Raw genomic sequence first — 22,963 nt, 5'->3', positions numbered from 1 at the left:
TAGCAACACAAACAGCCAATCAACAGAATAAACACTGTAAATGTTAATTGACGTTTACTGAATCCAGCCAGGGGTTATATAGATCTTCCTTTTAACTGCTATCCTTTCAACTTCTGTGTATGTTTGACAGTTTTAATACTAAAATGTTGAAGCAGTGTTTTAAACAAGTATTTATTGAGTACCTATTGTTTACTAAGTATTTAGAATGCCAGTTCCATCCAAGCCCATTATGATGGCTCTGTCCTGAAAGGTGTCTTCTCAAGTCCCTCTACTGCCCCCTATGGAAAATTGTTGAAGTAACTCTACAAAGCTCTGATGTCCCCAATCTTCACAACATTAGGTGGGTACTCTAGAGGATACTCTAATGAGCAGGACAACTCTCCCAACTCCAAGGTGGAAATGGCTCTAGTCATTCTAAAGAAACTAATAAGGAAGCTTGTGAACCCTGCAGAGGGCTTTCAGGTGATGAGGAGGGATTTCCAACAAGAAAATGGTGGTGTGGTGGTACCCTATTTGGAGAGTCAGGGAAGTGATGTGATTGCCCAAAGTCATATAAATCCCTGGAACAGTCCCCCTCCTGGAATGGAGGGAAAGGAAAATCATCTTTCTGCTAACAATTAAGTCTAGAAGTTAACCCAAGCCTAAGGAGTATGGGTGGTTGGACTATTAGTAGAGTTCAAGACTTGGGTAGGAACAAGTAACAGAACACCTCTTTTGCATGCACGGGATCCTGGATTCTAACACAAGCACTGAAAAAAAAATATAGTTTATTACTCCACAGCTTTCACTTTGAAAGTTCTAAGAACAGTGACCCATACGTGCTCCACATTCCCCAGACCCAGGCCTTTCTGGAAAGATGCCAGAGAAGGAGACCAGGAAGTTGTGGGTTTCTGATTAAGGTGAGCATGAGAATTATGGGGTTGGGGTGGGCAGATGTGTTCCTTATCAGTAGTAAAGTATGTACTTAGCACATGTGAGGCCCTCAGATTATCCTCAGCAATACACACACACACACACACACACACACACACACACTCACATCCCCTATATATACACACACACACACTCTCTCACACATATATTTATACCCCCCCACATAAACAGTCTCCACATACACACACACCCCATACACAACACACAAACACACAAAACACACACATATATACACACACACATAAAACACACACACATACAATAACCACAAACACACAAATAACACAACACCACACACACACATAAACAACCACATACATAATACACACACACACACACACAACACACAATAAAAATAATACACACAACAAAAACAACACAACAACACACACACACATAAACACACCACACACATATATATACACACACACATAACACACCCACATATATATATATATATATATATATATATATTATATACCCCCACATAAACATCTCCACATACACACACACACCACACACACACACACACACAATACCCCTCACACACATATAATATCACACACACACATATATATACACACACACACATACATATATATCCCTCACATACACACACATACACCATCCCATACACACAACACACACACACACACACACATATACCCCCTACATCACAGATATTATAACACACATCACACATATATACACACACACATACATATATATCCCTCACATACACACACATACACCATCCCATACACACATTACACCCACACTCACACATCCCCATCACAAATGCTCATTCAGGAACATATCTAGGCACCTTTCCTTCATCAGCTCTGAAGAGACTCAGAGTCTTACTTGAACAAGCCCCCCCAGCAGCTCTGGCAGAGTGGCTTGTGAGTCTCCTTGAGAGCCACATTCCAAAAGCAAGGCATCTGGCCTTCACACCCTAGTGATCACAGAGCAGCTTTTGGATCAACACAGAGACCCAGGCTGTTGTCTTTTCTACCCAGAATCCAACAGTGCCCACTAAACTGCCTTCAGTTACTCGCAGGCATGATGTACAGCTATCATCCCAGCTGCTTGAGCTGAGGCAGAAGAACCACAAGTTTGAGGCCAGCCTAGATGACATGGTGAGTTCAAGGCCAGCTTGGGCAGTTTAGCAAAGCCTGTCTGAAAATGAAAATGAAGGGCTGAGGATGTAGGTCAGTGGCAGAGTGCCTGCCTAGCATAGGCCCTGCTTCAATCCCGTGTATTAAAAAGAAAAAAAAAGGCATGGGGCCTCCAGAATTTCTAGCTTAAGCAACTTCCCATTCCCTATTATTAGGATTCCTCATCATAAAAAACTATAGCCCTTCAATCAAGACCTGAATTGCCACAGAACTATAGCTCAGTGGTGTTAGAGAGAATGCTTAGCCTATGGGAGGCCCTTGGATCAGGCCCTAGGACAAATAACCACCACCACCACACCACCACCACCACCACCAAAAGCATAAAACAGAGACTCGAGGCTAGAGAGAGGGCTCAGCTGTCAAGAGTATTTGTTGCTTTCTCAGAAGACCCAGACTCAGTGCCCAGCACCCATGTGGTGGTTTCTAATTGTCTGTTCTAACTAGTAACTCCAGTTCTAATGGATCCTGTGCCCTCTTTTGGCCTCCATGGGCACCAGGCATGTATATGGTATACATACATATGTGCAGGCAAAACACTCATACACATAAAATAAAATTAAATAAATCTTTAAGAAAAAAAAAGACCCAAAATCATGTCTAGGATTTCCAGATTTAGCAAGTGAAAATATAGAACACACCCCATTGAATTTAAATTTTAGGTAAATAATACTTTTAAAAATGGTGTTATGTCCAGTATAATGATTAATGCGGTAATTCATGACAGAGTCAACACTTGGTATACACTAATACTTAAACAAAAAAAAAGTCATGGTTTCTCTGAAATACAAATGTAGTTAGGCATCTTATCCTGTATCTGGCAAGTTTACATCAGTTTAACCTTCACTTGTTTTTAAAAACAATTGTTTTTATTTTATATTTTATGTGTATGGGTATTTTGTCTGCATATACATCTATGCAGCACATGTGTACAGTGCCCAGGGAGGCCAGAAGAGGGTGTTGGATCCCCTGGGACTGGAGCTACACAAAGTTATAAGCCACCATATGGTTCTGTGTATGGAACGTTAATCCTCCGGGAGAGCAGCCAGTGCTCTTAATGCTGAGCCATCTTTCCAGGACTTCTTCACGTGTGTGTTTGAGACCCAGTCTCACGTGACTTAGACTGACCTCTAGCTCACTACATAGCCAAGTATCACTGTGATACTCTCCCTTTAAAAAATATTCGAAATGCTTCACAAATCCGTACGTCATCCTTGCGCAGGTACCATGCTATCACTCCGGTTTTTTGTACACACACTGCCAAGGTGAGCACCAATATGTAGCAGGAATCTTAACATGTCTTATTAATAAAATCAAACCTGAGGCCAGTTATTGGGGTGAATGCTGGAAGATCAGAGAAGCAGAACAAGCCACAGCTTCCTCACCTCGCCAGTTCCTCAGCTGATCTTGTTTCCTCAGACTGGAAGCTTCTGTGTCCTCATCCTAATGGCTCTCAGCTGAACTGCTTCTCAAAAGCCTGATTGCTTAACCAGCCAAAAGCTTCTAGTTTCTGGTCTTCATGCCTTATATATCTTTCTGCTTTCTACTATCACTCCCTGGAATTAAAGGCTCGCTTTCTGGGATTAAAGGCATGAGTCACCATGCTTGGCTGTATCCTTGAACACATGGATTTCTGCTTCTGGAATGCTAGGATTAAAGGCGTGTGCTACCACTGCCTATCTTTATTATGTTTAGTTTAATATTGTGGCTGTTCTGTCTCTGACCCCAGATAAGTTTATTAGGGTGCACAGTATTTTGGGGAACACAATATCACCACAAAAGGGACTTGTCTAAGGGGACACACCTCTTTAGTGACCAACTGGGGATCAGAATCCATTGAAAACTGCCCTCTGCACATGCTTTTCCAGATGTATTTAGTTTTTCTTTAATTAAAAAAAAAATTACATTTATTTTTCTAGGGGGAGGGCATGTATGTGCCACTGCTCATGTGGGAAGGTGAGGTGTTCTCTCGTTGTCCCATGTGTGTCCTGGGGATTGAACTCGGGTCTTCTGGCTTGGTAGCAAGCACCTTTACATGCCCAGCCATCTTGTATCTTAATGTGACTTCTTAAACTACTACAAACGGGCTTGGAGTGTTGGGAAAACTGCCAAATCTGTGTGTATGTGTGTACATTTTCCTAGGGAGATGGTCTCGCGTCCTGGGCTCTTACCCTCCACAGCCTACCTGTACTAAAAACCAAAACCAGTTCCTCCCCTGGATCTATCCCTTCCTCCCTCAGCCTCTATGAATTCTGGATCTGAAGGAAGGACCGAGAACTGATTTTGACTGAGTCCAATCACGCGCTGACCCTTTCCTTACACCTGACACCTGCTCTTTCAGTCAGCCTTTGCCTCCATTTAGAAGGCGCCCGTGATAGTTATCATTTCCCACGGAAGGATGCTAGGCTTAATGGACCTTGGGTTAAAGATGATGAAACTAAGACGGGGCGGCAGCTGTAGCTCAGTGACAGAGCGCTCACCCCGTGCGCACAAAGTCCTGGGTTTTACTGGCAATATAAAAACAAAAGCAAACAAGACCAATAAACAAAAATACTAGTAACTCAGAAACCCAAGTGCAAATGTTCCCGGGAGACACACGCCCTGTCCTCAAAGTAGACAGCACAGTAGTGACGGTGAAAATCTGATTTTAATCTTTTCTCTGTGTATGATATATATGTGTGTGAGTGCATATGTATGCACATGTGTGGAGGCCGAGTTTTAACATCAAACGTCTTCCTCTATCACTCTTCACCTGTATTTATTTATTATTTACTTATTTATTTTTAAAGATAAGGTCTCCCTATGTAGCCATGGCTGGCCTAGAACTCACTGTGTAGTACAGGCTGACCTCAAACTCATAGAGACCCACCTGCTTCGCATCCCCTCCCCCATACTGGGAACAAATGTGTGTGTCACTATGCCAAGCTTCACCCTCTTTTTTGAGACAGAATTTCTCACAAAATCTGGAGCTCACAGTCTTGGCTAGACTAGCTAGTCAAGGAGCCCCCAGATACACCTGTCTCCCCGCCCTACCCATCCCTTGGATGACAGGTGCACTCTTCACATCTGGTTTTGACCTGGTTACTGGAGATCTACACTTAGGTCCTCATACTTGTATATCTGTGGGGCATTTACCCACCAACCCCACAGCTCCCCAGAGTTTTCTTGAGTGCGAGCAGCAGGAAATATTAGATAGAAGGATTTAGACTGTAGAGATAAACAGTTAGAAAATAAAGTACAGCCTCGAGAAGACCTGGAATCTTTTCCAAAGAGCCCTGACTGTCTCTGCCCCATGGTATTTATAGAGACGCCAAGGGGTGGAGCAAAAGACCCCCCCTCCCCAGCACAGCCAAGTGTAGACCATCTCAGACACCTGCACTCAGGCCCGTGGTCCTGATCATCCTCTATGCGGACCTGCTGGGTAAAGCTAAGAGGAACCTGAAAAAGGGCTCCCATATGTATCAAGCACTGTATCCACTCCCACATCTCCCTGACCCTTTTATCTTATCTTTGACACAGGATCTTACTATGTAGCTCAGGCTGGCCTCGAACTCCAAACCTGCTTTGGCCACCACATTCTTCCTCCACTTGAGGAACACCCCCCCCCCCCCCCCCGCACTGTTTAGAGCCAAAGTGGGTGACCTTTGCGACTGACCACTAGAGGTCACTTCTCACCCACAATGGTTCTTCACTGGTCTCTGTTACTGGCAGGACTGGTCTGTTCTGATCAAGCCGGGGAGAATAAAGTTGAGTCCCTTAGAAGGAGGGGACAATGTCTTCTATTGTCAGTCTTGATTGAAGTGGAAAGAGTTCTGAGACTTCCTTATCCAAAGCGGGAGAGGAAGAGGAGGTGGTGGCGGCACCCCCAGATGAGATGATCTGCTACCTGCGTCACCTGCAAGCAAGCATTCGCTTTCCTTCTCGAACTGCCTAGTAAAATCTAATGGAGCTCCAGCTCCAGGCACCATGATGTACACAGGCCCTTTCTAAAGGCCCGGATGGTCGGTCAATGAATGCTGGTAATTTGGTACTCTTTTCCTTAAAGGGGCCTCTCCATATAAGCAGTGAGCTCCGTGGGACCCGGCTTTAGCCCCACTGGCTCCAGTACAGAGGATTTAACGAGAGAGGAAAAAGAGGCCAGGAGTTCAGAGCACCCGCCCCAAGACTAACCAGGGAGGGCTTCCTGTGGGAGTAGGAGGGTTCATTCAAGGGCTAAAGACCCCAGCAGCCACTTAACTTCCAAGGGGTGATGGCTGGCAGTCAGAGGTGAGGGGGTCCTTCCTCCTGCCGGCCTAAAGGTTCCTGTGGCTGGCAGCAGTTTGCCTGCCGCATCCTGTCAGCTGTTTTCTGAATAAACAATGCTCTTGCCAACCATTGTGTCGATTTTGGAAGAAAAAGTCCAACACCAAAAGGACAGTCCCAGAATTCCTGTGCTGTGAACTTTGCAAAGGGGTAAATGACAAGGAAACCACGTACTCGCAGTTCCGGAATACCTGTTTTATCAGTTCTTGATTAGAATCTGCTCACCTTACCCCACACCTGAGGTTATAAACAGCCCCAAATCCCACCCTCCCGGGAGTGGATTTGAAATCTGAGTTCACGAGCCTGGCTACCCTGCCAGTAATCTCCTTTTGCAAAACCTGTCATTTCAGAATCTGGTGTACTGTGTAGTGGGCAAGCGGACCTGGACCTGGTTCTGTGAGGAGTTCTCAGGGAAGAGGCAGTGGGGGCGGGGGCGGGGGGCGGTGTGGAGAGGCCGGAGGGGAAGTGCTAACATTCCCATGTAACAGCTGAACTACTCCGCAGCTGGGTTGCTGCATTGCCTTTGGTGTTTCCCTGGGCCAAGGATCATCCCGGCTTAGGAGATGATGTAATAGGAGGGGGTGCGAGAGAAAAGAGGATCAGAGGAGGAGAGGGGCCAGGGGCCAGCCCAGAGCCTCCAAACGTTCTGGAAACCCCACCCTTCCTGACAGGGTGTTCTCTGCTTCTGCTTCAATAACCACCTGTCTTCAGCTCTCTGCTGAAGTCTTTACTTCCTTTGTCCCTGGGCCCTCAATGCTCTGTTTGCCTCTGGAGAGACCTAGGACATCTGGGAAGCCAGCCACGGCTCTTGGTACAATTCCATAACAAGATAGACAGTTCTGTTTGGAAGATGTAATGGGTTCTGGGATAAAAGTCCAAGCAATATCCACAAGGCTAGGGGCAGATGACTTGAGGAACCTAGGGCCTCTCTGGTTTTCGATCGAACCACAGTGCTGGAACCTGGCTGGACCTAGCAGCCAACAGGCACCGCTGAGAACTGACGGCTCCCCTCCCAGCTCCACATCAATTGGGTAGCTTGAAATTGGCTAAGGTGCAAGAATTTATGTAATTGAAATTGGTAAGCGCTGCAAAGCCAGGCTCTCCTCTCCGGAGCTGTCAGACATTTACCAGAGCATCACTGTGCCACCCCAGCACGCGTGTGTGCCACCCCAGCACGCGTGTGTGCCACCCGAACGGCCCGAAGCCTCTGTATTTGTCTGGGCATGGACTCACAGAGGAGCACCTGCTCACCTTCCCGGGCAATCTTCCTTGTTCTGTTACGCAGGTATTTTAAGTGTTTTCCTATTAACTACATCCTGATTCCAGACAGTTATCTCTTTTCTTTCTTTTATAATACATAATTGTTCTTGCACCTCATTTGGAGGCCCTTCTTGCCTTAGGGATTAAATGCTTTCTTGTGAAATCGTCTGTGGCAATAATCCAGCCAGGACAGCAAATTACCCTGTCTTTCCATGAGTGAGCAGTACAGATGCCATCAACGACGGCACAGTACCATCCAGATGGAAGCTAGGTCGTGATTTGTCTGTCTGGGCGCCTTTGCGATGGTAGACTGCACCACCTGGCTTCATCCCTGATGTTGGTCTGACGAAACATAAGCACAAAACAAGCAACGAATTATGATAAAAAAAAAAAAAAAAAAAAAAAAAAAAAAAAAAAAAAAATTCTACGTTAATGTGACAAATCCTTATATTAAGAACTTTTTCTGTGCACTCTGAAAAAAAATAAAAAAAAAAAAAAAAAAAAATTCAAAACAGAAATGTCAACCATCCAGGATCCACTGCAGTTGACCACTCCAACTGACACACGTTGTCTACCAAGCTCCACCCTGTGCCCTGACCAGTGTTCTTCCAAGAAGCTTGAAATCCTTACAGAGGTCCCACAATGAACAACATCTTGTCCCTCTAGGACTCTGGGGAAATTTACATGAGCATCTTAGTGTCAGATAGAAACAGGCAAAGAGAAGTCACCTGATCTGCTCAGGCCAGCCCAGAGGATGGATATCTCAGGGTATACCATGGGAAGATATACAGGAGGGAGTGGTCACCCACATGCCCCCTTCCTACCAAGTACTCTTATAATGGTTTGAGGTGCTAGAGATGCTTTGTGGTAGAATACTTACTTGACTAGGCAAATGCAAGTCCTTAAGTTCAGTCATCAGTCACACACATACACACACACACACACACACAACACACACACACACACACGCAGCAGGTGGGGAGACACTGGGTGTGATTATATACCTGGGGGGGTGCTGAGTGTGATAACACACCCTTGTAAACCCCGCACTTGGGAGGCTTAGGCAAGAGGACCTTATGTTCAAGGCCAACCTGAGTAACAAAGTGAGACCCCGTCTCAAAAAACTAGAAAAAACAAAAAACCCACTATACAGCTCATAAATAGTTAATAATGGAAAAATTTTAAAACTTTAAATCAAGATGCACAGCAGGACTCATAAGGAAAAACAACCCCAGGCTGTGCTTCTGTCCATGGCTCCCCACTTCCAAACCTGTTCCCCAAGGCATCTCTTTTCAAGACTCCTAACTATTTGCTCTGGTAGTCACTGTCTTCAAGGTTTGTTACTGTAATAATGAGTACAGTGACTTCGTTTGGTTTTCTTGGTGTATTTATGTCTAGAACAGTGTTTGGCACATGGTAAATATCTGTTGAAACCACACTGTCCCTCCCTCTGGGCTGGGGTTTGAACCCAGTGCCCCTAAGCTACATTTCCAACCCTAATAACTTTTTAACTCGCTCATATACTAACCACATTTCCTTTTTATGTCCCCAGCTGCTTCAAGGTTTTGCCAAGGTTTATTAGTTCTCTGTGATGCCCTTTATAGCTTCGTTTCTTCTTCCAGAACTACAGATGATATCTCTGGACTCTTACGTAGGAATCTTGGTTTCTGAGCCAGTCTGCCCGACTTGAGAGCCATGCCTTTCCAGTCTACACTGACTTTCTCACACTGATCAATTCTGGGCCAGAGCTCCTCTGCATAAGCAGGGGAAACGTATTTTACATCGATAGGCAGTGGGACGTGGATTTTGGACTAGAAGCATTTTGGAGCTAGTGCATCCCAAGGAAGAACAGATGGAAGCTAATGGGGGGAGCCCTTCCTAGATTATTAGAGTAAGGCTAGGTGTTAGGACTGGGGAGATAGCTCAGTGGTAGAGTGTTTCCCTAGCATTCATGAGGGCCTGGGTTCAGTTCTCAGCACTGCATTAAGTCTAGTTCAGAGGCATTTGGAAATAAGTATATGTCCACATCCTGAGGACTGGGAATGTAGTTCAGCAGCAGAGCACATGCCAGGCATGCACAGTCCCCTTTTTTTTAAGGGTCGGGGAGATGGATCAGAGAGTGAGGGTACCTGTCACCAAGCCTGATGACCTGAGTTTGGTCCCTGGAACCCACATGGTAGAAGTTAAGGACAAACTCCTCTGGCCTCTACCTTCCCACATAACACATGTGCAGCACGCACGCACGCACGCACGCACGCACGCACGCACGCACGCGCGCGCGCGCGCGCACACACACACACACACTCTCACAGAGTTTTTAAATGTAATTTGAAAAAGCTCAGCTTTTTGCTAACCGTCTCCTGTTACCTAAAGTGGACTCCTGACCTTTCTACAGCACAGAACCTGCTTCATACAATAAGAATCCTTTGGGCCTAAGAAACTGGTAGGCACCTTGGGCTCACCTCTGCTATTGTTGGATCCTGCAGATGCCATCTATGTGTTCTTGGCATGCCATGAAAAGGAGGGTGGGAGGTGAACATAGCCCTGCCATCAGCCTGGGTGCGGGTTACACTAACAGCGGCGGCGGATCAGAGGAGAGCCGAGATCAGGCAGGGCCTTTGTTTTCCAAGAGCCCCTGGTTAGCACTGTGTGCACAAAGCAAACACTGTCCACCCTGATGCCTCAGTACAGACTTCTTGTCTGTAGCCTTTCTCCACCCTGAAGTAGAAAAGCATCTCTTGTCTGTACTTCCTCATCCCCAGCCCCTCCCACTCTTTGTTCTTAAAGGTACACACTGGCGCTGGGAATCTCAGGCCTTTGGACTCAGGCAGCAGATAGGGCAGACAGCAGGGGAGCAACAGCTTCTCATGGGGCTCCACACGTTGAAACCCCAAACACTAGCCCTTCTTCTACCCAGCCTCATCCCTGTGGCTCAGGAGGGGCGTCCGGCTTTCTGCCAGTTTCCCCACACAGCCAGCCATCTGCACAGCTTGAGTTCGTACCCATTGCCAGGGGGACCCCATCAATGTTTGCTGTGCCTTTTGCTCACCATAGAGAGACAACACACCCACTGGAAGAACACTGTAGGAAGTAGGAGGCTGCTCAGGCTGTGACCTAGCTAGGTTTAATTCGAATAAATTTAGCATTTGGACTTAAACAAAGAAAACCATCCAATTAATTGACATTATGTTCCACCAGGAATAACAGAATAAACTAAAAGAGGCTTTAGAAACGAAACTTCATTTTCTATTGCATACTTGACAAGCCCAGAGATAGCTCAAGACTGATATGGCAGCCTGGTCCTGGCCATGGGAGGAAGGGACAGTAGGCTAAGGTCTGACCCGTCAAAGAGCCAGACCAGGTGTCCTAGTTTCCCTTTGTTTCTGTGATAAAACATCACTTAGAAAGGAAAGAACTCATTTGGCTTACCCTTGGATCACAATCCATCAAGGGACAGCAGGACAGGAACTTGAAGCAGAAACCATAGAGGGGGGCGGCTTACTGACTAGCTCTCTGGGTGACTCATAGGCTCATGCTTAACTAGCTTTCTAGGGGTGGCGCTGCCCACAGTGGACTAGGCCCTCCCACATCAATCAATAATCAAGACAAGCCCTGCAGACATGCCCACAGGTCTATCTGACCTAGGCAATTCCCCAGTCGAGCTTTCTTTCAGGACTCTAGGCTGTGTCAAGCTGACCAAGTGAACCCAGACATCAGCTGTGTAACTTCACTTTGGATTTTACACTTTCACTATCAAATATATATTTTTATGTACTTACCCAGTAAGTTTTGATATAACCTATTTTGCAATACAGGTTTGGATATTCCTAAGAAATTCTTTTGTTTATTCTCACCATCTCATAAAGTTTGTTGTGCCCATCAGTCCTGAAAATAACAGGTTCAGGTCATGCCAGATGGGAAGACAGAGTTTGAAATAAACCACTTGAGAGTGGAGAAATACAAATAGACTTGAGAGTGGAGAAATACAAATAGGCAGTAAGAGTGTCAATGGTGAGAGATGGCTCATTGGTTAAGAGCAGTGACTGCTCCTTTAGAGGACCTAGGTTCCTTTCCCAGCACCCTCATGGTAGCTCAAAACCATCTGTAACTCCAGTTCCAGAGGATCCAGTGCCCTCTTCTGGTCTCTACATGTACTGCACACACATGGAGCACAGACATACACGCAGGTAAAACACTCATACATATGAAAAATTTAAAAAGAACACCAGTGATTGTTGTGTGTGGTGGTATATGCTATTAGTCTCAGCACTCAGGAGGCAAAAGCAAGTGGATCTCTGTGAGTTCAAGACCAGCCTGCTCAACAGACTTAGTTAGTCCCAGGACATCCAGGGCTACAAAGTGAGACTCTGTCTCAAGCAAAAACAAAAACAAGAGTGTCAATGGTTAAAATCACAGCCTTTTAAATTTTATTTAATTATTTTGAGGTCCTGGTGATTAAACCTAGGGCTTCACATATGCTAGGCAAATGCTCTACCACTCAGCTATACCCCACCCCTCACATACACATATTTTTTTACTTTTCATTTATTTATTGGCTTTTGAAATAGAGTCTTAGGTAGCTTAGGCTGGCTTCAGCATCATTATCTAATCAAAGATGGACTTGAACTCCTAATCCTCCAGCCTCCAACTCCTTAGTGTTACATTACAGGCCTAGACCACTACATCCAGTCTCAGCTTTTATTTTGGCACAGGCTCACACTAAATCGCTGGACTTGAACTCACTCTGTAGCCCAGGAAGACCTTTACTTGTGATCCTCTTGCATAGGCCACCCAGAGAGGATGTGCTGACAGGCCAGGCTCACTCACTTCCTATATTTAAAAAGAATTTGTGGTAAATGCCCTGATAACCAACAGTCCTCTTTTTAGAAAGTCTTGTGCCATCCCCAGGCACACATGTGGTCCACAGACATACATGCAGGCAAAACACTCATACACATACATTTAAAAACCAATAATAAAAAATAGTGAGGATTCCATAGGTATTATACCCAACATATATATTTCTCACAAAACAATTATTGTAGATGAAAAATACCTTCTCCCAGAGTACAAGTCTGCGATGATAGAATGAAAAAAAAAAATGCCCTCACACACTTTCCCACACGAGGGTTGCATACATTTGCTAGAGGCTGATCTCTGCTCAGTGTCAGCCCTTTCCTTCCTCTGTGGTAAGAAATGTCTCTAAGATGTACACATACTAGTAATTACTTTTTTGTGATATCATGCAACATATATGTAGTCTTCCTCTGTCTCCTGGTATACCAACTTCTAAAGCCTTGGAATCTTCAAAGTGATGAGCCTCATACATGCTCATGTGATTATGGTGGTTGGCAGCCTCTGGATTCCTGCAGGATGATGGCTGGTCTGGACCAAGGCGTGATTAGAGGGTTGGGATTTATGAGCCCTACTTCTCAATCTTCCAGCAGGGGACTAGGAGAGTGGCTGAAAGTTAAGTTGATCATCAGTGGGCAGTGTTATACCAGACTCTACCAGCCTGGTATAATGATGCCTCCATAAAACCCCCAGCAGTCTGTTTGGAGAACTTCCAGGTAGTTGACCAACACAGAGATGCTGAGAGGTGGAGAGGGTATGGAGGCTCTGCATCTCTTCCTCTGTGCTTTACTTAACCCCAATCTTCATGCGATGCTATTTATCAGGAGCCTCTGATTTTCATTTTTGTTTTGTTTTGTGGTGCTGGGGATTGAATCCAGACCTTTGTCATGCTAGGCAATCACTCTACCACTGAGTGCCTTCCTAATATCTGTCAGTGTTATTTTATTATTTATTTATATGTACGCACGTCTGTGTGTGTGCCCGAATAGTCAGAGAGGACACTTTGCTGGAGATGGTCCTCTCCTACTCTATGGGTCCTTGGGATTGAACTGGGCCACCTCAATGGCCCCTTCATTTTAACTTTATGTATTTTAATTTTATGTATTTATTTGCTTTACTAAGTATTTATTTTTATTAGTTTTAAATTATGTGTATATGTGTGCATCTGTGTATGAGTATGTGCATGTGAGTACAGGTGTAGTTCAGACTGACATGGAACTCATTATGTAGCTCAAGCCAACCTCCAACTCATGGCAATGCTCCTGCCTTCCAAGTGCTGGGATTACAAACATGAGCCAACAAGTCACGGTCTCTGATAGGTACTTTTGTGGTGAACCAGTAATCCTAAATGTTTCCCTGAGTTCTATGAGCTACTCCGGAAGACTAACCGAAGTGGAGAATGAGGCCGTAAAGTCTGAAGTCAAAAGCACAAATGAAACAGCCTGGGCCTGGAGACCAGAGCTGACGTGGGGGAGGGTAGCAGAATGGGGGGCTGAGCGGTGTGGTCTAACCAGAGTCAGCACACAACAGAATCAGAGAATGTCTGTTACAGGAAGGATCACTTGTTTGGTGTCTGTGAGAGAAAACCCAAATATTTGATCACACAAGTCTTTCTTCGGTTGGCTGTTGAGCAAGAGTAGAGGAACTGGGTTTGTTTTTTCCTGAATGTTCTCTGATGCCTTCACTCTGTGTGCTGTCAAACTTATGCAACAGCTTAGACTGTTATAAAAGACTTCTGTTCGATTTCTCATCGCACATGAGTCCTGTCAGCTTTGGGAACAGGCCTGTGCCACTTTAACAATAGACTGATTTACAGCCTTGTTTTGACTCAATAAATACAGACATCAGGGATGTTCCAGTGGTTTTGAGGTTTACTAAGTCCATTAGACATAAAAACTCATCAACTTGGAAAGCAAGATCTTGTTCTAGGAGGGAAAAAACATTTCTGCACTGGACAAGTCTCTGTGATTTGTTTGAAAATGACAGTAAAACAAGGACAGACAACTCAACAGGAACAGCCGTGGTGGCATCTGGGGGACAGACAGCTCAGTAGGAAAACAAGTGCTCAGCTGTGTGAGACCTGGCCTCTGGCTTCAGCACAAAGATGAATAAATAAGAAGCAAAGGAGAGCCCAGTAGTGGTGATACACGCCTTTAATCACTCGGGAGGCAGAGGCAGGCGGACCTGAGTTCAAGGCCAGCCTGGTCTACAGAGTGAGTTCCAGGACAGCCAGGGCTGCACAGAGAAACCCTGTCTCGAAAACACCGCCCCCCCACACACACACAGGCACACACACACAAAAAAAAAAAAAAAAAAAAAAGCAAAGGAAAAGAGAAAGATGGGTAGTGTTTTGCTCATATATAAACTAAAAATTAACAATATATTCAGAAATAGGGGCAAATAAATTGTGAACCCAGTGTATCTGTCGGGATTCTCCAGGGATATATAGAACCAGAAGTCTCACTCTATGTACCTGTCTATCTTTATCTGTCCGTGATGAGACTTCTGGGATTGATTCCTAGCACCACGAAGGCCAAGGAGTCCCACCATCTGCCACCTGCAAGCTGAAACCTGGGAAAACTGGTGCTGTAACCGTTCTGAGTCCAGAGGCCTGAGACACAGGACAGCCTGGTTTAAGCAGGGAGAAGGTAGATGGTACAGCTCAAACAGAGAAGATGTGGGCCTTTGCTGCCCTTTTGTTCCCTCTGTGGGTTGGATGATGGTCACCTGGATGATGGCAGGGATTGGCAGTGGTCTGGTCTTCTTTACTTGATCTACTGATTGAGACTTCACCAGAAGAGCATCTCCTAGATACCCTCAAACAATGCTTTTCCAGCTTCGTGGGCATCGGCTCGCACAATAACAGTGATACAACACACAGTGAAATGCAACAGTGCAGTCATACCATCCTTCTATTATTTGGAATGTTTTTTTATTGCCTACTTTTGTAGAATAATCATATTTTCAGATACTCATATAGAGTCACATTTCATTCTAACTAGCATTCTGTTCACTATTTGGCTCTAGAATGCTATTCTGGTGTGTGATTTTTGCATTATTAGCTATGATTTTACAAAAACTTAATATACAATTAATATAAAACTTGCCTTTAAAAGTACAGTTTTGTGGGGTAGAGAGATGCCTCACCGGTTAACAGCACTTGCTCTTGCAGAGGACCTGGGTTTGGTTCCCAGCACCCATGTTGAGGCTACAACCATCCAGTTCCAGGGAATCTGATGCCCTCTTCTGACCTCCATGGGAACCAGACACATACAGGGTGCACATGTGTGTTTGCAGGGAAACAACACATTTTAGAAATTACAACTCTGTGCTGTTTAGCGTATCCACAGAATTGTACAACTGTCACTGTTATCTAATTTCAGAACATTTTCACTGCCCCAAAAGAAATCCTCAGCAATCTCTCCCTATTTCCTCCCTGTTTTCCAGCCCTGGAAGCTGCTAGTTGACTTTCTGGCTCTTCAGTTGCTTGTCCTGAACATTTTAGATGAGCATAACCACACAAAATGGTGGTTTTTGTTTTCAGTGTTGTTTGTTGTTTGTCTTGGTTTTTCGAGACACGGTTTCTCTGTGTAGTTTTGGTGACTCTCCTGGATCTTGCTCTGTAGACCAGGCTGGCCTCGAACTCACAGAGATCCACCTGGCTTGACTCCAGAGTGCTGGGATTAAAGGCGTGCACCACCACCGCCTGGCTTTGTGTTCAGTTTTTAACTAACCTCTTTCTTTTATCATAAGTGTTGTTTTTAGATTTATTATTAACTATGCTGTATATGAATCTATGTGTGTGTGCATGTGAGTGTGGGTATCCACAGAGGTCAGAAAAAGCCATCAGATTCCCTGGAGCTGGAGTGACAGGCAGTTGTGAGCCACCCAACATAGGAGCTGGGAACCCAACACAGGTATTCTGCAAGAGAAGCAAGTTCTCAAGACTGGAGAGATGGTTCAACAGTTAAGAGCACTTGCTGCTTTTCCAAAGGACCTGGGTTCAATTCCCAACACCCATATGGTGGCTCACAGTATCTGTAACTCCAGTTCCAGGGTATCTGATGCCCTTGTCTAGGACCCCAGCTACCAGGCATGCACATGGTGCAGACATACACTCAGGCAAAACACCCATGCACTAGAATGAAAAATATTAATAATAAAAGAAAAGCAAGTTTTCTTGACTGCTGAGGCATCTTTACAGCCCAGCATGGTATCTATAAGACACCAGGGACTTCATTCTTTGTTATATTAAAATGTCATGGGGTTGGGGATTTAGCTCAGTGGTAGAGCGCTTGCCTAGCAAGCTCAAGGCCCTGGGTTAGGTCCTCAGCTCTGAAAAAAAAAATGTCATTATATAGGTTTATTCACTCATCAGTTCACAGACTTTTAGGTTGTTTCCAGCTATTGTGGACCATGCTGCCCAAACAGAAGTTTCAAGTGCACATGTTTTCATTTCCTTGGGGTACATATCTGTGAGTGTAATTGCTAGTCAGATGGTAACTCTGTTTCACATTTTTAAGAACTAAACCCCAGTTTTCTAAAATGGAACTATTTTATTGAATCATCAATCATGGAGAGTTGCAATTTTTCACCAACTTAACAGTCGGAAAGTGACATCTCAGTATAAGTGTCTGTGTGGAGGTGATATGCGGTGCAGGAAGTTGTAATAGTTTACTGAGCTATAGTTCACTAATGTACAGTTCACCCTGTAACATTCACAGTTCAATTTTTGTTTGTTTGTTTTTTTTTTCTACATTCACAAGTCATAGCAGCAATCACTACAATCCGCCTTACAGCATTAACACTGCTAGTCTCAAGGTGGTTTTCATTTGCTTTTCTTTAGTGGGTAATAATTCTGAACATCTTTCCATGGGCTTATTGGACATTTGTATATTATTTTTCTTTAGAGGAAAATATTTGTTAAAATCCTGTGCCTTTTTTTTTAAACTGGGCATTTAAATTGAGTCATAAGGATCTTTATATATTCAAATTATAAGTCCCTTATCATATATATGATGTGCAAATATTTCCCATCAGTTTGTAGGTTGCCTTTTAATTTCTTTCTAGTGTTCTTTATGGAATAAACATTTTTAATTTTAAAGAAGTCTCAGCTGAGTAGAGGAGGCTGGTGTGTATGCCAGTAGTCTTCTTCTGTTAGGGAAACTGAGACACTTAAAGGCTAGGATGTTAAAGCTGTCCGTCAGAAGACTTAGGGTCTCCTTTGTGGCTCTGGCTGTTCTGGGATTAACATTTAGGCCAGGCTGACCTCAAACTCACAGAGATCCACCTGCCTCTGCCTCCTGAGTGCTGGGATTAATGGCGTGCACCACAACCGCCCAGCTGACTTTTTTAAAGGGGAGCGGAGCTGGAGAGATAGCTCAGCGATTAAGAACACATACAGCTTCCTCTCAGAGGACCCACGTTCTCCTCCAGTACCTTGTCAGGTGGTTCATAACCACTTATAACTCCAATTCCCAGGGCTCTGATGCCCTCTGTTCTCTGCAAATACCAGCACTCATGTGCCACCCCCACACATATGTACATATAATTTAAAATATAAAATAAAAACAGAGGGCTGGCAAGATATCTCAGTGGGTTAAGGTAATTGCGAGCCTGACAAGCCAAGTTGAATTGCCAGGATCCACACGGTAGGAGAAAAAGGACTTCTGCAATTGTCTCTGACCTTCACACGTGAATGGTAGCATGTGAGTTCATCCTTTGACACACACGGAAATGTTTTAAAAGGTTAGCTGCTGTTTTGCTTTTGTGGATTTGTATGTGTGTGGTGTGTGCTGTTGCAGCACTCTGGTTGTGAGCACAAGGCACCTCACAGCACTCTGGTTGCAAGCACAAGGCCATTCCTGGATTTTTATGTGGATTCTGGGATTCCAAACTGAGGTCCTAATGTTTGCACAGCAAGCAGTCTTATCACTGAGCCCTATCCCTCCCAACCCCTATTCTGTGTTTTAGTTTTCATTTTGAGACAAGGTTCCATGTAGTCCAGGCTGACTTGCTATGTAGCTGAAGATGACCTTGAACTCCTGATCCCTCTACTTCCACTTCTCACATGTGATTACAGACATGTGAGACTATGCCTGGCTCTTTTTTGTTACTTGTGTTTTCTGATGACATACTAACACATTATTCCCTTGTTCACCATCACAAAGATTTATTCCTATGTTTTCTTCTGAGAGTTTTAAACCGTGATCCATTTAGCTGTATACAGCATGAGAATGTTCACATTCATTATTTTGCAAGTTACCATCCAATTGACCCAGCACCATTTGCTTAAAAGACAATTATTTCCCTCTGGTAGCTTTAGCACCCTTGCTGGAAATCAGTTGACAAGAACTGGGAAGGATTTCTGGACACCTGTTTCCATTCCATTAATATCTACCCCTAGGCGATTGCTATTCTCTCTTCCAGAATTTAATGTATCCCATGCTGACTTCAAACTCACCATGTAGCTGAGGGTGATCTTAAACTTCTGACTCTCTGGCCTCCACCTCCTGAGTGATGGAATTAGATATGTGCACCACCATGGCCAGTTTATGGAGTACTGGGGAACTGAACTCTTAGTTCCTACCGCTTTTTGATAGGGTTGATAGGTTTTTACATTTTCCAGAGAGTTTTGGCTATTCTGAGTCTTGCATCTCTCTATAAACGTTAGAAGCAACTCACTAATTTCTGAAAGAAAAAAAAAAAAGAGTAAGAAGATGAAAATGAAGCCACCGCTGCTGCTGGCATCTCGATAGACATTGCACTGGATGTGTAGAAGTTTGGAGTTGTGCCATCTTGTCTTTTTAAAAATAATTTATTTTTTATTTTATGTGCATTGGTGTTTCACCTGCATGTATGTCTGTGTGAGGGTGTCGGGTCCCCTGGAAGTGGAGTTGCACACAGTTGTGAGCTGCCATGGGGTGCTTGGAATTGAACCCAGGTCCTCTGGAAGAACAGTCAATGCTCTTAACCGCTGAGCCATCTCTCCAGCCCCTAGAGCTGTGCCACCTTACACTGTCTAGTCATCTGATCATGAGCAGGGGAAGCCTTTCTGCTTATTTAGGTCCCAATTTCTTTCAGTGAGGTCTCATAGCTTTTCAGTGTAAACACCTTGTACTTTTGTTAAACTTATTCCTAAACATCTTACTCTTTCTGGTGCCATTATAAAATGGCTTGTTTTCATTTTCTCATCATACATACGTGTCAAGAGCACAGAAATACATTGAAGCCAAGTGTGGTAGCATAGGCCCATAATCCCAACATTTTAGAAGCTAAAGCAGGAGAAGTGAGTTCAAGGCTAACCTGGGCTACACAACAAGAGTCTGTCTCAAAAACATTAAAAAGTACAACTCATGTTCCTCTTGTTTTGTGCAGCCTTGCTGAACTTATTCTAGATTTTTGGTGGATACCTTGGGCTTGTCTATTTAGAGATCAGGTCATATCATCTACAAATAGAGGTAGTTGTACCTTTTTTCTTTTTTGATGACTTTTATTTTCTTTTTCCTCATTTACTTACCCTGACTGATTGATGGGTGTGCCACCACATCCAACTTTAAAATATAGAGCACTTCATGAATGTGCATGTCATTCTGCACAGAGGCCATGCTAATTTCTGTATTGTTCCAATTTCAGTATATGCACTGCCAAAGGGAACACTTGTTCCTTATTCTAGGGAAAAGACTTCAGTGTTTCACCATTAAGTACCATAATAATATAGTTACGATGTTTTAATAAACCACTATCTAGGGATGGATTCTTTTAAGGGCTTGTTGTTCAATTTTATGGCACGCGTGCACTGTGTTCAGTGAACATGCAAAGTTTATCCTCCTTTAGCCAAGGTTATTAGTCACAAGGAACAGAAGCTGACCCTAGTTTATTTGTGCACAAAAAGAATCTACAAAAAGAGATACTGTTGATGAAGATGGAGTCGCAGGCTCTGAGAATGGGCAGCGTGAGAGGGCCCTTATAGCATCTAGACAGCAGTCTAAATAACATCATAAACCGGAATCAGCCAGAAAGCTCTGCATTCTCTACTGCTTGGAAGAGAGGTGACAGTGACATTGGGCTATTACACAGTGACATTGGGCTATTACACAGTGACATTGGGCTATTATAGTACAGAAACTGAAGTTGCCTCTGGGAATGGATGCTTCTGTCATCACGACTGCCAGTGGACACCGTCATTAGTCCTTCTCTTTTTCTTAATTGCTGTGAATTCGAAGTTGGAAGGGCTGAGGGTGTAGCTCAGTGGACGAATGCTGTCTGGGTTCCAATCCAGCACCGCCAAACACAACAACAGACTGCTGTTCTGGAATTACAAGTGCACATGCTGGCCTCCCTGTTGGCCGAACTCAGTAAGACCTTTCATGGCTGTTGTATGGGAATGAAGGTTGGAATTTAGTAATGCACTTTGGGTGCATTTGGTGCTTGTAACTAAGAATATCCTTGTCAGCTATGATGGCAGTTAAAAACTATTTTTAAAAGTGAACTGAAATTAGAAGTGTGCATCTGAATTACCGCCTCACAAGTTGGTAAGCCAATATGTTTTGAAAATAGTGGGTATTTCTCAATTATAGAAAGAACAAACAGTTTTGACCTCTAAAAACTCAAAAATGTAAATTAAAACCTTGGCTAAAGGTTTGCTGGGGATATAGACCAGTGGTAGAATGCTAGCTTAGAATATTAGAGGCCTTGGGTTTACTCCTCAGTACCGGGCAGGGGGGATGTTCACTTCCTATTTCCTTTTCATTTCATATTAATATATACTTCTATTTTGTAATTATGTACATTTAGTTACCCAGGTACATAATTTAGAAATATATAGTATTTAAAATACTCATATAATACTAGAGATTTATGCTCAATCATTTTCACAGGTACATTGTGCTTCCCAGAGGGTTTGGCGACCCCTGCCTCAGAACAGCTCTGAGTCCATGTATGAGAGAAGCAAGAAGGCAGAACGAAGAGAACAAGGAGATAAGGAGCAGTCACTGTCTCAACAAAGCAGTGTTCCAGGTCCACGGTCAGAGGCGGCTGAGGTCGGGCGGCGGCTGAGAAGGAACAAGTCCTGGGGATGTGGCGGAGCGCAGACAGTACCACTGACAACCAGCAACACAGAGAGTTACGGAACGGTGCAGGATCGACGGGCCTGGATGGAAAAGAAGAGAAAGTATGGAGGGGGGAAGCAACGAATTCTTCTTTAACTCTGCTGAACCAAAGTGCCTCTCGGACATCCAGTGAAAGGGCCTGCGGTGTAGTTGAGAAATGACAGCTGGCAAAATGACCTTTTAAAGAAATTTCCAAATCCATGTTTTACAGTTCTACGGTACGATACTGTAAAGATGCTGTTGTGAACTATTGCTTTAACTAGGCAAAGATGTGTACCTCTGTTTATGCTTCAGAATATTACTCTGTGTAAAGGTGCGTTACATTTGTTTATGCTGCATTGGTTTAACCATGTAAAGACGTGTTGCATTTGTTTTGCCTTGCCTGCCTAAGGCACCTGATTGGTCTAATAAAAAGCTGAACGGCCAATAGCTAGGCAGAAGAGGGAATGGGTGGGGCTGGCGGGCAGAGAGATAAGTAGGAGGAGGAATCTAGGCAAAGGAAGAAGAAAACTGAAAAGAGGAGAACAAGGAAAAGAGAGGGACACACCCAGGGTCAGAAACCAGTCAGACAGACTGACATGGAGACAGCAGGGAAGTAAGAGATTAAATATATATATATACATATATATATATATATATATATATATATATATATATATATGAAGGCAAAAAGCTCTGAGGCAAAATGTAGATAAAGAGAAACAGATTAAATAAGGGTTAAAATAAGGCTGAACATTCATAACTAATAAGTCTCCATGTCATGATTTGGGAGCTGTTTGGTGGCCTAAAAGAAAAAACCTGGTACAAGATGCTATCATAGGAAACAACAAATTTGACTTATTAAAACATGGGCACTCCTCTGGGCGTGGTGGCACACGCCTTTAATCCCAGCACTTGGGAGGCAGAGGCAGGTGGATCTCTGAGTTTGAAGCTTGCCTGGTCTACAGAGTGAGTTCCAGGACAGCCAGGGCTACACAGAGAAAACCTGTCTCAAAACAAACAAATTAAAAAAATTTATTCTAACGATTGTTCATTATAATTCTTAGAAAATAAATGGGCTCCTGTGCCATTGTTACTCGGTTGAGGGTCCCATGATGCTCCACCCCACTGCCTCCTATGAGGGAAGGTAAACAGTAAACAGGCCCACTGAGGGTCAGTATCATGCTGTCTCTATATAGCAAAACCTCTACACAGAGGGTGGGCAGAACAAAGATGCAAAGTCCGAGCCACTGTTCCTTGGGGAAGCACTCTGAAAGTCCATCGCCAGTCGCTCCAAGCAGGTGTCAAGTGACCGCAGACGTTTAAAACTAAAAAGATAATGAAGTCAAA

At 44.1% G+C, this 22,963-nt stretch overlaps 1 non-coding gene across 1 annotated transcript; it reads right to left on the bottom strand.

The window, feature by feature from the left end:
* Nucleotides 1-20,080: 20,080 nt before the first annotated feature.
* LOC114691615 lies at nt 20,081-20,183 on the bottom strand. The gene has a single exon (XR_003734228.1). It is a non-coding gene; the product is annotated as a U6 spliceosomal RNA (small nuclear RNA).
* Between the last annotated feature and the right edge of the window lie 2,780 nt (nt 20,184-22,963).

Source organism: Peromyscus leucopus, chromosome 8b, assembly GCF_004664715.2.
Source record: "Peromyscus leucopus breed LL Stock chromosome 8b, UCI_PerLeu_2.1, whole genome shotgun sequence".
Taxonomy (NCBI): Eukaryota; Metazoa; Chordata; class Mammalia; order Rodentia; family Cricetidae; genus Peromyscus; species Peromyscus leucopus.
This window is presented reverse-complemented; position numbering and strand designations above follow the sequence as displayed.